Genomic DNA, 13494 nt, shown 5'->3' with positions numbered 1-13494 from the left:
ACTGGTGTCTACATATTGACAAGACAGAGACAGAGGAGAAAGTGGTACACTAAGCTGGGGCATTAAGGCCACTGTGGCCTCAGTGCATGCCATTTTTTGGAGGGGGACAAGGCCAAACTGAGGGGCAACGACGGCCATGGCCTTCATGGCCTCCCCGAAATTCCTGCCCTGGTTACAGGTAAAAGTCTGTATTCAAAATGTACTTGAGTAAAAGTACAAAAGTAGTGTCATAAAAAATTATGCTAATTATATATTAATATAAGTAATATACCAGTAAGACTCCCTAATCGCCAGGGTTTCCTGCAGCACTTTACAGGCCAGGCGCCCCGCCTGGCCAGAAAACCCCCCCGCCCCCCCAAGGGTATAAAAAAAAAAAAAAAAAAAAAAAACATTTTTTTTTCAAAAAATCTTTTTTTTCAAAAAAACTTTTTGGACCTCCAACAATGTACTAGGCATGATCGCGATCGCGAAATTGCATGTTTAACCCCCATACCAACCCTATCTTTCAAACATGGCAGCCATGTTTGTTTACATTTGAAGAAAACATAAGGGCTGGTATCTCCTGAATGCCTGAACGGATTTCCAAGCGAATTTTTTTGTTTGAAAGCTGTGAAAAGTGTGTACATGCATAGTGCATCATCTGTGCACGAATTCGTACACCAGCGTGCACACTATTTTTTTAACCCTTTGGTGGCGAACCGGCAATATAAGTTATTCAATGTCGAATAAATGTGGATGATAGCATGTAGTTGTGTTTTCCGTCATCATGGGCACATTCATGTGTTTTTTATAGGGCAAAAATAAGAATTAATATTAAAAATTAAGTGAATTAATTACTCGAATTAATTAATTAATTATCAAAAATTTTCGCCATGAGATCCCCCCCTGGTCAAGACTTTTTCCTGCAGGAAACCCTGATCGCATATATGCCGGTACACATACACACATATACACGCAGCCTCATGGTGGCGCTAGAACAGGGGCATGTGAGAAATCAGGGGCAGAGGTTGTGGTTTGCCAGCCAAGGAGTGTGTGTGCAAAGTTTGGCATGGATAGGGATAACGGTGCCAGAGATAAGAGTAGGGCCAAAAGTGTGACGTGATGTGACGGAAAGACTGACTGACAGACAGACACCAGTGGAGGTTTTCTTAGTAACTTGCAACCTGACCGTCGCAAGTTACTATGAAAACCAACAGTAAAGGTACTCATTATGCAAATGTCACTTTTGTCCAATCTGCCCATGTCAAAACGCACCGGCATGTTGTGAGCTGTGTGGTTAATGTTTGTTTTTTGGAATAATAATAAAAATCTACAAAGTAACCAGTAAGACTCCCTAATCTGGAGATAAGCGACCGTCAGGTCGCATGTATGGTGTCTGCAAAAAGCAACCTCATGGTGGCGCTAGAAGAGGGGCATGTGAGAAATCAGGGGCGGAGGTTGTGGTTTTCCAGCCAAGGAGTAAAGTAAAAGTACCTCAAAGTTTCACACACACACAGTACTTTCGCACAGTACTTAAGTAAATGTACTTATTTACTTTCCAGCAATGAGGTTTATCAAGTAGGCACCTCCCATCCCAGTTTTGCATGTTTTCATTGAGTTAGACCCACAACACGTCAATTCTCATGTCCCAGATAACCCCCGCCCCAAACCTCCAAGCCAACTATAAAACAGCTGATGTCAGATTTAAAGGTCCCAAAGCACCACCCAAACATAAAAGCATGATTTTTACTGTACAATTTGAAACATCAGAACAAGGGACTTTTGGAAAGTCGAGTCTGGGGGATTGAAAACCCCATAAACAATATACTGTAAAGTTATTTGTTTTTCAAGACATACCGGTCTTTATATTCTAGTGATAACGGGAAATACTGTAAATAATTTTAAATGTCAACTTCAATTTGTTTCCTTGATCTTTTAATTTAGCAAGAAAGTAAAACACAGTTTTGGAGTGTTTGTTTGGCTGATATTTGAATACTTTAAGTTGTCAATACTTTTACTTCTACTCCTACTGATCTCAGGGGCAAATATTTAACTTTTACTCCACTCATTTTATATGAAAACTTTAGTTATTAATTACTTTGCAGATGCAGATTTTAATTATTATAACAAAACAGGCACACTTCAGCCCTATATACGGTATACTTATTTGAAAATAGCCGATCTACAAGCTGCTATTTCAAAAACTTGAAGTGGGACATTCTGCATAATGAGTACTTTTGGTACTTAAAGTACATTTTGATGCCACTACTTTTGTACTTTTACTCAAGTAAACTTTGAATACCAAACCTTAAAGTGTAAGGGCACGGTCACACCGCACTTTTATTCTACGTATGAGGGCGGATACAATGCATTTCAATGGGAATGGAGCGGTTTGCTGCCATTTGCGGATTTTTGCAAAAAAAAAAAAAAAAGAAAGTTCCATTGACATTGGTATTGGCAGAATACACTCTCTCATAGCGTCGTTGTCGGGTGAAAACCTTGTATGTCCAAAACTGTTTGTTTTGCATTTATCATTTTAAAAATGATTTAAACTAGTGAAAACAGCCGATCTACAAACACTGCATTACAGAGTATTTCTACATGGCAGTATTGATACTTTTACTTTAGTAAAACTACTTCCTCCACCACTGTTTCCAGTCCTGTTCTGTGTGTCCACCAGGTGTCAGGGCTCGACCTCATTTGCAGGGGAAGATAATAGCTCTTGAAGTCTTGATTGCTGGCAATCAGGCTTGTGCAGCTGCACTTTTCTCTTTGCCCCCTTCCTATTTCTGCCCTCGCTGACCGTCCGTCCGTCCGTCCGTCCGTCCGTCTGTCTGGCGCACGTCTTGAGAGACAAAACATGGAACTTTTTCATCTTGTTCCCTCTTCGCGCCCACCTGTTTTCAGAGAGTAAACCACAGGGTCTGGTGTGGGAGTAATGATCGGATTTCTCCTCTGTAATCTACTCGGATTCTCACAGTCTCACCGGCAAGAATGACTTCTAGATGGTGTAGGTTATGCTATAGCAGACCGTCACCACACACACACACACACACACACACACACACACACACACACACACACACACACACACACACACGCACACACACAGGAAGACCAGGCGTACATACATGCATTTTCGCACATGCTAAGATAATAGGTACACACGCGCGCGCACGGACACATTGTGCAAGCTCAGAAACAAGTGCACCAGTTTGTGTGCATGATATCCTCTATTTTTGTGTGTAACACATGCATAACTTTGTCCCTCTGTCATCCCGCTGTTTATATCATTGCTCTTTTGATCGTCTCTCGTGCCATTTCTCCGTTGCACCTGGCCTTTGTCTTTGAACATTGTTTTGCGTGCTAGCGCAATCGCTTGCATGCATACACGTGTCTCTCCGTTCGTGTGTGTGTGTGTGTGTGTGTGTGTGTGTGTGTGTGTGTGCAGGCACATGTAGCTGCCTCGCTTTTTTTTTTTACGCTTGTGTGTGTGTGTGTGTATCTGTTTGTGATTTTTTTTTCTCCCCCCTCTTTTGTAAGGCAGCGTCCCAAGTGTAAAACTGTGCCAGGCGAAAAAAGATCAAAGCGGGGCAGATGCACATACCTGCGATGTGAGCGCCCGTTCTATCGCCGCGGGGCGAGACGACAGCTGAGCATTTCTGTCACCTGTTGATTTATACAGTCAATTCTTCCTCCTCACACCCTTCCCTTCCTCCCCCTCCCCTCCCCTCCTCCCCTCGGAGGCCCCGGTCTATCACAATCGCATTGCGTTATCACCTCTGCGTTGTGGTGACATGTAGCAATAGAACCATTTAGATCAGGGGGTCTTCAACGTTTTCAGGCCAAGGAGGACCCCTTAGTTGAGAGAGAGAGAGAGAGATGAAGCAGGGACCCCCACAACCTCTTCATAGATTCCTTATTGTTTCATAGCACAGTCGTCAGTGTATTTTGGATTCATGTCAATTTGTGTTTTCAGATATTTAACCACTTGAACCGGCAATACTTAATAAACTTCTGTACTTAGTCTGCTCTTTTTCCGCTCTACACCAAACCTATTTGCCGAAAATTGCCGATGTACAAGCTCACAACGCCTCGCAGCGCGAGGCGTTGTGAGCTTGTAGATCTGCTATTTTTGGCTAAAGTTCTCAGAATATGGAAACTAGGGTTCAAGTGGTTAATATAAAAAAGATTTTTTTTCTATCACTTAAAGATTTGGAGGACCCCCTGTAGTAAGTCTGAGGACCCCCTAGTGGTCCCGGACCCCCTGTTAAAGACCCCTGATTTAGATTAAAACCCTGCTAAGACCTGAGGCCGGTTCTACAAATGCCTTCTAAATGAATCAGTAGTTCTCACACTTTCAAGATTGATTAAAAAAATAAGCAGATATACAATCTCTCGCTTCACTTCGCTGTGCCGTGCTATGAGCTTGTAGATCTTAAAATCACACCCGTGTGAAGTGGAGCTGTGTGTGTGTGTGTGTGTGTGTGTGTGTGTGTGTGTGTGTGTATTGCAGTTGATGCTCAGGGCAGGCTAGACTCAACGGCACCTCTCTGGTCACCCAGGATCATGTGTACCGATTTTTGTGACATTTGACGAAAATATGTAGGAAAAGGAGCAAAAAGTGTGTTTTGGAGAAAATTCAAGATGGCGGAAAATCTATCCTGACGCAAATGGGCGTGGCCTATATGGGGAGATGCGTCTTGACCCAAGGAATCCAGGGAAAAAATAATTTTAATTTTTCGACCTACGGTTCAAGAGTTACGAGACAAGTAGGCCGTTATAGCGCCACCATGAGGCAGAGTGGAAATGCTTTTGGGGATTCGTTGAGTATGCCACCCCCGACCTGTGGTTGAAATTCAGTGTTGACTGGACCTTTTGTTTGTGATTTATGGCTATTGTTTGCAAAACGGGCCCCTCCCGCTAACTTTGGAAGCCCGTTACGAACGAACGGAATAGACTATCGCAATATCCCTTGAGTATGTTCATTGCATAGGTTCATAGATCATGTGTACCGGTTTTTAAGACATTTGAAGAAAATATGTAGGAAAAGGAACAAAAAGTGTGTTTTGGAGAAAATTCAAAATGGCGGAAAATCTATCCTGGCGCAAATGGGCGTGGCCTATATCGGGAGATGCGTCTTGACCCAGGGAATCCAGGGTAAAAATAATTTTAATTTTCCGACCTACGGTTCAACAGTTATAGGCCAAAACGTAAACTGGGCTGTTATAGCGCCACCATGAGGCCAAATGACACAATTATTTTTTATTTAATCCTTGAAATCATTATGAACCTCCTCTCCAAGTCTTGAAACTGTAGCCCCTATGGTTTGCGAGAGACAAATAATTGAATGTGAGTTTTTGCGATTCCCATTATAAGTCAATGGGAAAAATTAATTCACTAATAAATTAATATCAATTAAACTATTGAACCTTTCTCTTAGCAAGTTACTAGCCCACCATTCCCGAGTAAGCCGGTCGATTTGACATATGGCGCGAGTGTGTGGTGGCAAAACTGTGGGACTAGTAGCGTGCCGAAGTTTAGGAAGTTCAGGCTACATACAGACACACACACACACACACAGACAGACAGACCCACACGGCCACGTATAGGGAGCCTGTGCTTCACACAGCTCCAAAAATCACACCCATGTGAACTGAGCGATGCAGGCTGCTCAGCAGCACCGCTGAGTGGCTGCTGCTGGTGTTGCGTACACATACGGACATACTCACAGGCCATACATACATATACACTTGGTCAAATGTTGGGTTGGCACGTGGCGCTCAAAGAATTGCGAAAATCTGCGGGAATCTTTAACTAGAATCTTAGCTTAAAATGAAACCAAATAATTTGAATATATGTATTTGAATATATGTATTTTCAAAGCGAACGTTTGCAACTCAAATTTTGCTTCTGGGTGGTCCCAAGAACTAAATATTTTGAGATGCGGGTCCGTGGCCAAATACATATCATTTTGGGGGTCCTTGACATGAAAAGGTTTGATAACCACTGTCATAGCAGTCTCTCAAGAACAGACTAACTGAGCTCCAGTTGAAGTGAAAAATCACACTCATGTGAACTGAGCGGTGGTGTGTGTGTGTGTGTGTGTGTGTGTGTGTGTGTGTGTGTGTGTGTGTGTGCAACAGCGCCCCTCCCTTAACATGTGTGGTCAGAAAAGGTTACTGCAGGCTACGGACACGGAGACAGACATACAGACATACAGACAGACAGACAGACAGACCCACACACACGGCCACGTATAGGAGCGTTGTGACCACCGCTCAAAAGGACCTTTTCTTTGACGATGGCTGGCCAGATTGCTGACATAGAAACATAGGTTTTTCAAAAAACCTTAGAAGGATTCAAAAGACACTTATAGAATCGGGTCAACATTCAAATTTTCACGTTTTTTCTAAAATAGCAGATCTACAAGCTCGCAGTGCGGCACTCGGTGCCGCGCTGTGAGCTTGTATATCTGCTATTTTTCAATAGTTAAAACATAAAATAATGATACACAATACAGTGTACCCGTTCTGAATGGGTTAAACACCTGCATTACTTAATTTACAAGAAGTCCACACAAGTACAGAATGTAGAAGAATTGTTATTTTGATCAACGTTTGCCGGTCCTATGGTACCACATCATCATAATAACCAACGATAACAACACATTCAAAGTGTTGGGTCTTGAGAGGCTAAATCTCATCAAATAGGTGGGCGTGGCTCAAATGGCGAATAAATAATGGACCTTTGACAAGAAAAGGGTTGAAAACCACTGTTCTAGGACATCATAGGGAGGAGGCCAAAAGCACTGGTGGGATTTGACTTGACACCGAGCCCAGAAGGGTTATAATATGTGCATAATGAGCTTCCAGAGACAGGGACTTGAGCCCCTACTACACTACACTACACTACACTCTCTCTGAGGAGAGGGAGAGAAAGTTAAAGTCACTATGTAGTCTGTGAGCAGGGGTGTCACACCAAATCCTGGGCCCTGGGTACTTTAACTATTGAAAAATAGCAGATATACAAGCTCACAGCGCGGCACCGATTACCGCGCTGCAAGCTTGCAGATCTGCTATTTTTGAAAAATCGTGAAGCTGTGTGCAAGTCTTTGAATATTTCAATTCCTTAAGGTTTTTTTTTTAAAAACCTATGTTTCTATGTCAGTGGTGCTCAAACATCTTCATGTGAAGGACCCCTAAAATGATATGTATTTGGCCACGGACCCCCATGTCAAAATACTTAGTTCCAGGGACCCCCCCCCCCCAGAAGCAAAATTGTAGTTACAAATGTTCGCTTAAAAAATTACATATATTCAAAGATTTCACAACTTTTCAATAGCAGATCTACAAGCTCGCATTCCAGGTCCTTCCACCTTGGGCCCTAGTAACTCAGTCCCACTTGTGACGCCACTGTCTGTGAGTGTGCACTGTGCAGCCTGTCTAAAGTCCTGCTCCGTCATTGTACTTGCTCAAACCGTTCTGCTTTCTGAATCAATGCATCGTTCACTTTGCACCTGAATGCGTGTTGCTCAGCACTGCCTGGTAGGGATGGGACGATATGAACATTTCATATCACGATTACTGTGACAAAATAAATCACGATTTACGATATCATCGCGATAATCAAAATCCATTATTCTGGGGTGGAACATTTTCCAAAAAATAGCAGATCTACAAGCTCACAACGCCTCGCAACGCGAGGCGTTGTGAGCTTGTAGATCGGCTATTTTTTGGCAAAGACGTTTAATAGAGAGTGAAAAAAGGACTATATCATGTATGTATATTATATACCGTTTACCAATTATAGAGAGTTAAAGTGGTACTGGATACGCAGCTCGTCAAATAAAAGGTGAATTGATCCCAGTACATGACGGATGACGATATCACGATGAATTAAATCTCTGCGATACGATTATCATGAGTGTTTTTTTTATCACGATAAACGATAATATCGCTTATCGTCCCATCCCTACTGCCTGGCGAATGAGAGACCGCATCGTTTTCGCTCTTCGCAAATCCAATCTGTCGTCGGTTGAAACGTCTCGCTGCTGGCTCGCCCCCGTCGGGCCCTGCCTGCTCCATCCACTGCCTTCCATTACCTAAGTATTGCTCTAGGAAATTACATGTGTAATTGCCTTGTACCAGTTATGTCAACACGGGCAATTACAGTCCTCGCCATTCCAAAGTGAATACCAGGGATTGCGGGGGAAAAAATGTTAGAGCTCAGAAAATGCATGTACTTGCCGAAGCTATTACCAGGTAATTACACAGGTGACTGAGAGAAACGGGAACCTGGCGGGAAAGGCCGGCATTAAGGAAGAACAACAAGGGATGTTTGTTCACGAAACGTAAGTGAATGATCAGCAATGGCAAACGGAGGACTAGCCGTGTTCAGCAGAGAGCTGCTGCTTGGACATCGTTTCATTTTTGTTTTGGTTCTATACTGTATGTTTCTGTTTGGATCGCTTTCATAGCAGCTGTGCCAAATGTCAAATATATATGACTAGAGAAGAAGGAAGGCAAAACACGTCACGGACAATTACAGCCTTTTTTCCAGCCAACGTTTCGACGTCAATACATCTTCATCGGGTCATTCGATGAAGATGTACGCACTAGGCATGCAGGTTATTTCAATTTCGATCCGATCCGATATATACATTTTGATATTTCCTGATACTTTACCGATACCCGATACAGTAGGCTACATAGCAAATATAAAAAGAAAAATGCATCACCTTTCAATTAAAGCCATTTGTTAATTGTAGGATAGCAGGCTTCAGTTCAAATAACAGAGTGCAGTCAGTGCAAAATGCAATGGCAGCACGTGTGTCTTGTCTCAAAAGTGGAGGAGCGATGAAAAAGATACAGTAAATGCTTAAATGCAGTAAATGTCTCATCCATAATTTCAGAATGGTGCCCTCTTGTGGGAAACACACAGTCATCTCATTAGAGGCTTTGTTTACACCACCGATGTCTCATTTATAGATCCCCGCGGGGAAAGGCAGGTGTTACAATAACCAGTAGGTGGATAAAGATATTAAATACAGCTTGAAACGAGGAATAGCATCATTATATATATATTAAACTGGTATTAAGTCATACACTCAGTGGCCACTTTATTAGGTACACCTGCTCGTTAACACAAGCAGCCTGCTCCTCCAAACAGCCAATCATGTGGCTGCAACGTGATATATATATATTGTCGCTGTCGGGCAGAAACCTTGTACCTCCATATTTCAACTTTTAATGCGTTTTTTCTTTTTAAATAAATGTTAATCCCTAACCCTACTTTGTTGTACAAGATTGTCGCATAAAAGTAATGATTATAGCCGATGTAGCTCACAACGCATTGTCAGTTGGTATAGACTATTTCCGGCTATTTACTGTGACAGGATCTAGGTTATTTTTTACATTTCCTGAAAAGTAACCGTTTTGCACGTACAGGGTTTCCACCCGACAGTAACGATATACTGTATATAATACCAGTAAGACTCCCTAATCGGGAGATAAGCGACCGTCAGGTTGCAGCGTGATTTTAGGGCAAAATGTGTAGGAGCAGTGTCCAAAAATGTGTTTGAAAAAATCGTCCAGATGGTGGCACTATATGGGACAGATCCATGTTGATGACATGAGTGTAGACATACTGTGTACCGATTTGCGTGATTTTAGGGCAAAATCTGTAGGAGCAGTGTCCAAAAATGTTTTTGAAAAAATCGGCCTGATGGTGGCGCTATATGGGACAGATTCATGTTGATGACATGAGTGTAGACATACTGTGTACCGATTTGCGTGATTTTAGGGCAAAATCTGTAGGAGCAGTGTCCAAAAATGTGTTTGAAAAAATGGGCCTGATGGTGGCGCTATATGGGACAGATTCATGTTGACGTCTCTCTTGGCGCCGCCGAGGCGGACGCGTGGGTACCGGCCCCGGCTCTCCCGGTCGCTCCTAGCCCGAGTTACAGCATTTTATGTGTGCTGCAGTGGCGGGGGTCCTCCACTAGGGGCATCCATTCTGGAGCACCAGGAGTCGGTGGTCCCCAGGAATTCCCCGTGAACAGCCCCGTTTGGGTGGTCATTTGGTCATTTTTGCACTTTTTGGCGGCGGTGGAAGGGGGTCCCTGGGGGTCCCTGGAGCTCCGAGGGTCCCTGGTGGGGTGGAGGTTGTGGATTGGCAGGCAAGGAGTGTGTGTGCAAAGTTTGGCATGGATTGGGGTAACGGTGGCGGAGATATGAGTTGGGGAAAAGTGTGACATGACGGACAGACTGACTGACTGACAGACAGCCGGTGGAGATTTTGGTAGTAAATGCGACCTGGCGGTCGCAATCAATAATTCAGACATTGGCGAGAGGTTTAGTTGTTGTTCGATCCATCCCTACTACTAATTGACGCCGAGACCCATGGGGTCCCAAGTCAGCATGTCTAGGGTCTCACAGCACACGGCTGCTTCCACACACTCCAACTTTTGCACATACTGTATATACTGCATAGTACTCTGGCAAGGTTCCCCACCATTAATGTGCTTACATATCTTAGGGCGATATGTATACACCTTTCCTGACCTGCAAAATGGTTGTGTCAACAAAGACAACCTCAAAGGCACTGTATCTGAGAAATCAACAACTGCTGCTTGGCTGACTTCCCTGGGGAAGAGAGTGTACTTTTTCAGCTGACTCCATTCAAGCCGGTCCTGACCGCACTCTCAAAAATGGCAACAGAATGGTGGTAATGCAGACGATGGACAAAGTCATTGAGTGTGAGATTGCAGTAGGCACAAACAGGGGTGACAAAATCTTCCCCCCAAGGATACCTCAACGTGACAGAAGTGATGAGCTTCCCTTCACCTTTATTAGACGACAGTTCCATTTCAGATTAGCTTTCTCTGTTACCATCAATAAGGGTCAGGGCCAAGAGAATGAACGAGTTGGCATCTACTTGCCTCGGCCTGTGTTTGCTCATGGCCAACTCTACACAGCCTTCTCCAGGGGAAAGAGGGCGAGCAACATCAAAGTATTCATTGAGGGTAATGACGAGGGAACAACTGACAACATTGTTTATACCAAACTCCTTTAATTACATATAGTGTACCTGATCATTCAAGCAATATATTTTCCGACAGTTCCGCACAGAACTTCACAGTATCTTACTCTCCTTTGAAACAGAGTGCCTCAGCTTAACACTTATGTTGCTATGATTTTTTCTCTTCAATGTCCCACGTTGCCATGGTTACCATAGACTTCCATGTAATTGCGCAATTGTGTAAAAAGTGCACGCCCATGCCTAGATGATGCACCACGTGTGTTCACACTGTTCACAGCTTTCAAACAAAAAAATCCGCTTGGAAATCCGTTCAGGCATTCATGATTTATCAGCCATTATGTTTTCTTCAGATGTAAACAAACATGGCTGCCATGTTTGAAAGAATGGGTTGGTATGGGGGTTAAACATGCAATTTCGCGATCGCGATCATGCCTAATACATTTCTGGAGGTCCCAAAAAAATAATTTGAAAAAAAAATTTTTTGATTTTCTTTTTTTTTTTTTTTTTTCAAAAACGGCCCAAACTCGGGAAACTCGGGGTTGGCACAGCGGTAGTACCTTTTCAAACTCGGGAAACTCGGGGTTGGCACCAGATGTGTTAATATGTTTCTCCAACAGTGTGCAAGGACTGACCGATACAAATCTCCATATATGGCCATATCAGTTCGATCACTCTTGCAACGTGGCGATCTCTAGGCGTGAGCGGCACGAAGGGCCGCAAACTGCTACTGCTAGTCATTAGAATGGGAAAGGTGTGGGAACTGAATGACTTTGTTCTTTGTGTGATTGATAGTGAAAGACTGTCTGTCTGGGAATTTGACCTAGAGAATGGCCTTAAATACTTAGTCGTACGACAAATAGCGCAAAAATAGCAACATTTTCAACCTTTTTCATACCAAGGTCCTGCATTATTTATCCAGCATTTGAGCCATGGACCAACATTTGACGAGATTTAGCTTCTCAGACCCAAAACCTCAAATATTTTGTTGTATGAATATGTTTTTGTCCTCAATTCCATGCTGTATTGATGTAGTACCATAGGAGAGATAACAGACCAACGTTGACCAAAATAACAATTCTCGTTTTAAATTAAGTAATGCTGATGTTTAACAACAATTTAACTCTCGAGAGTGTAATAATTTTACATTCTGAAGAGTTAAAGATCTATACGGATCCATTTGGTTACCAACTCTCCATCATTTAGCTGTGGACCACCTGGAACCCCATCAAGGACCACTGGTTGAAAACCATAGATCTACAAGATCACAACATGTCGTTTTTTGCCCATTCATCTTAGTATTTTGACTGGATTGCCATTTTTAGAGTTGTATGCATGACCTCACCTAGTCTGGTGATCACTTTCATATCGTATGGCATATCTCCAGCTTGTAGATCTGCTATGTTTGCTACTTTTAAAATTTGAATCTTAGGCCACTTAGGCCCCGCGGATCAGCGATCCGATTTTGAACTCTTTATAATCAAATCTAATTCATATAAATTTGTTAAACTCTGGCTCGGCACGCAGAGACATCGGGAATAACTCGGGCAACTCATGCATTGGCAGTCAATCAGTTAAAAATGTCTTATGGGTGGGCGGTGGTTGGTCGTGACATAGTGCTGTGATCAGGGCCACTAGATTATCTAGACTAGCCCTTACCCGTTCAAAGATATGAGCTCCGAAATGATGTGCAGTGTGTGGGATATGGGTTGTGCACTGTGCACACTATATGAGGGAGGGAAAGTAACTTTAACTGGTGATTGCATGATAATATGTAGGAGCATCAATGTAAAAAATACCCGTTTCGTTTTAATGGCTACAGAGATACTGTGTACCGATCTGCATGATTTTTGGACAACATCTGTAACAGGGCCAACACACACACACACACACACACACACACACACACACACACACACACACACACACACACACACACACACACACACAGCTGGTTAAACATGTTGCCTCATGCTAGATGCAGAATAGATAAGCCTCATGCTAGATGCAGAATAGATAGTAGATACACCATAACAATGCTAATATACAGCATATGAGTTGTGAAAGTGACAAAAGGGCTTCACAGTTATGTCAGGTGTGTTCCTATGCTAATGGTGATGCGATTTCAGATCAATTGCTCCAGCCACTGAGGAGAAACGCTGTGACAGACACTCAGACAGACAGACACTCAGACATTTGGAAAATTATATTTTTGGAAAATTATATGTTTGATGTGAAGGTCTGAACATCGAGTTTTATAAATGGGGCACTGGTTCAGTTGAAACCTTGCTCAAATTTGGAGATTACTTGTGTCATAAATATCGTCGATATGCCACACATCTTTTGTGTGAATTCATTATCTCAGATCCACCTGTCCTGCCTTCTCCATATCGACGTGATCGTCAATATGTCAGAAATCCACATGGAAGCCATGCTGTGATTATTATACCCCTTCTTGTTACACTCAAGTTAAAT

The 13494-nt window shown here is 42.9% G+C and overlaps 1 protein-coding gene across 1 annotated transcript in view; it reads left to right on the top strand.

The window, feature by feature from the left end:
- npm1b (nucleophosmin 1b) overlaps nt 1–13494 on the top strand; it is a 36063-nt gene that overhangs the window by 7518 nt on the left and 15051 nt on the right. The window lies entirely within an intron of this gene.

The sequence above is a fragment of the Nannobrachium achirus genome (assembly GCF_963921795.1).
Source record: "Nannobrachium achirus genome assembly, chromosome: 17".
Taxonomy (NCBI): domain Eukaryota; kingdom Metazoa; phylum Chordata; class Actinopteri; order Myctophiformes; family Myctophidae; genus Nannobrachium; species Nannobrachium achirus.
The sequence above is the reverse complement of the archived record's forward strand: the minus strand, read 5'-3'. Positions and strand labels throughout refer to the sequence as shown.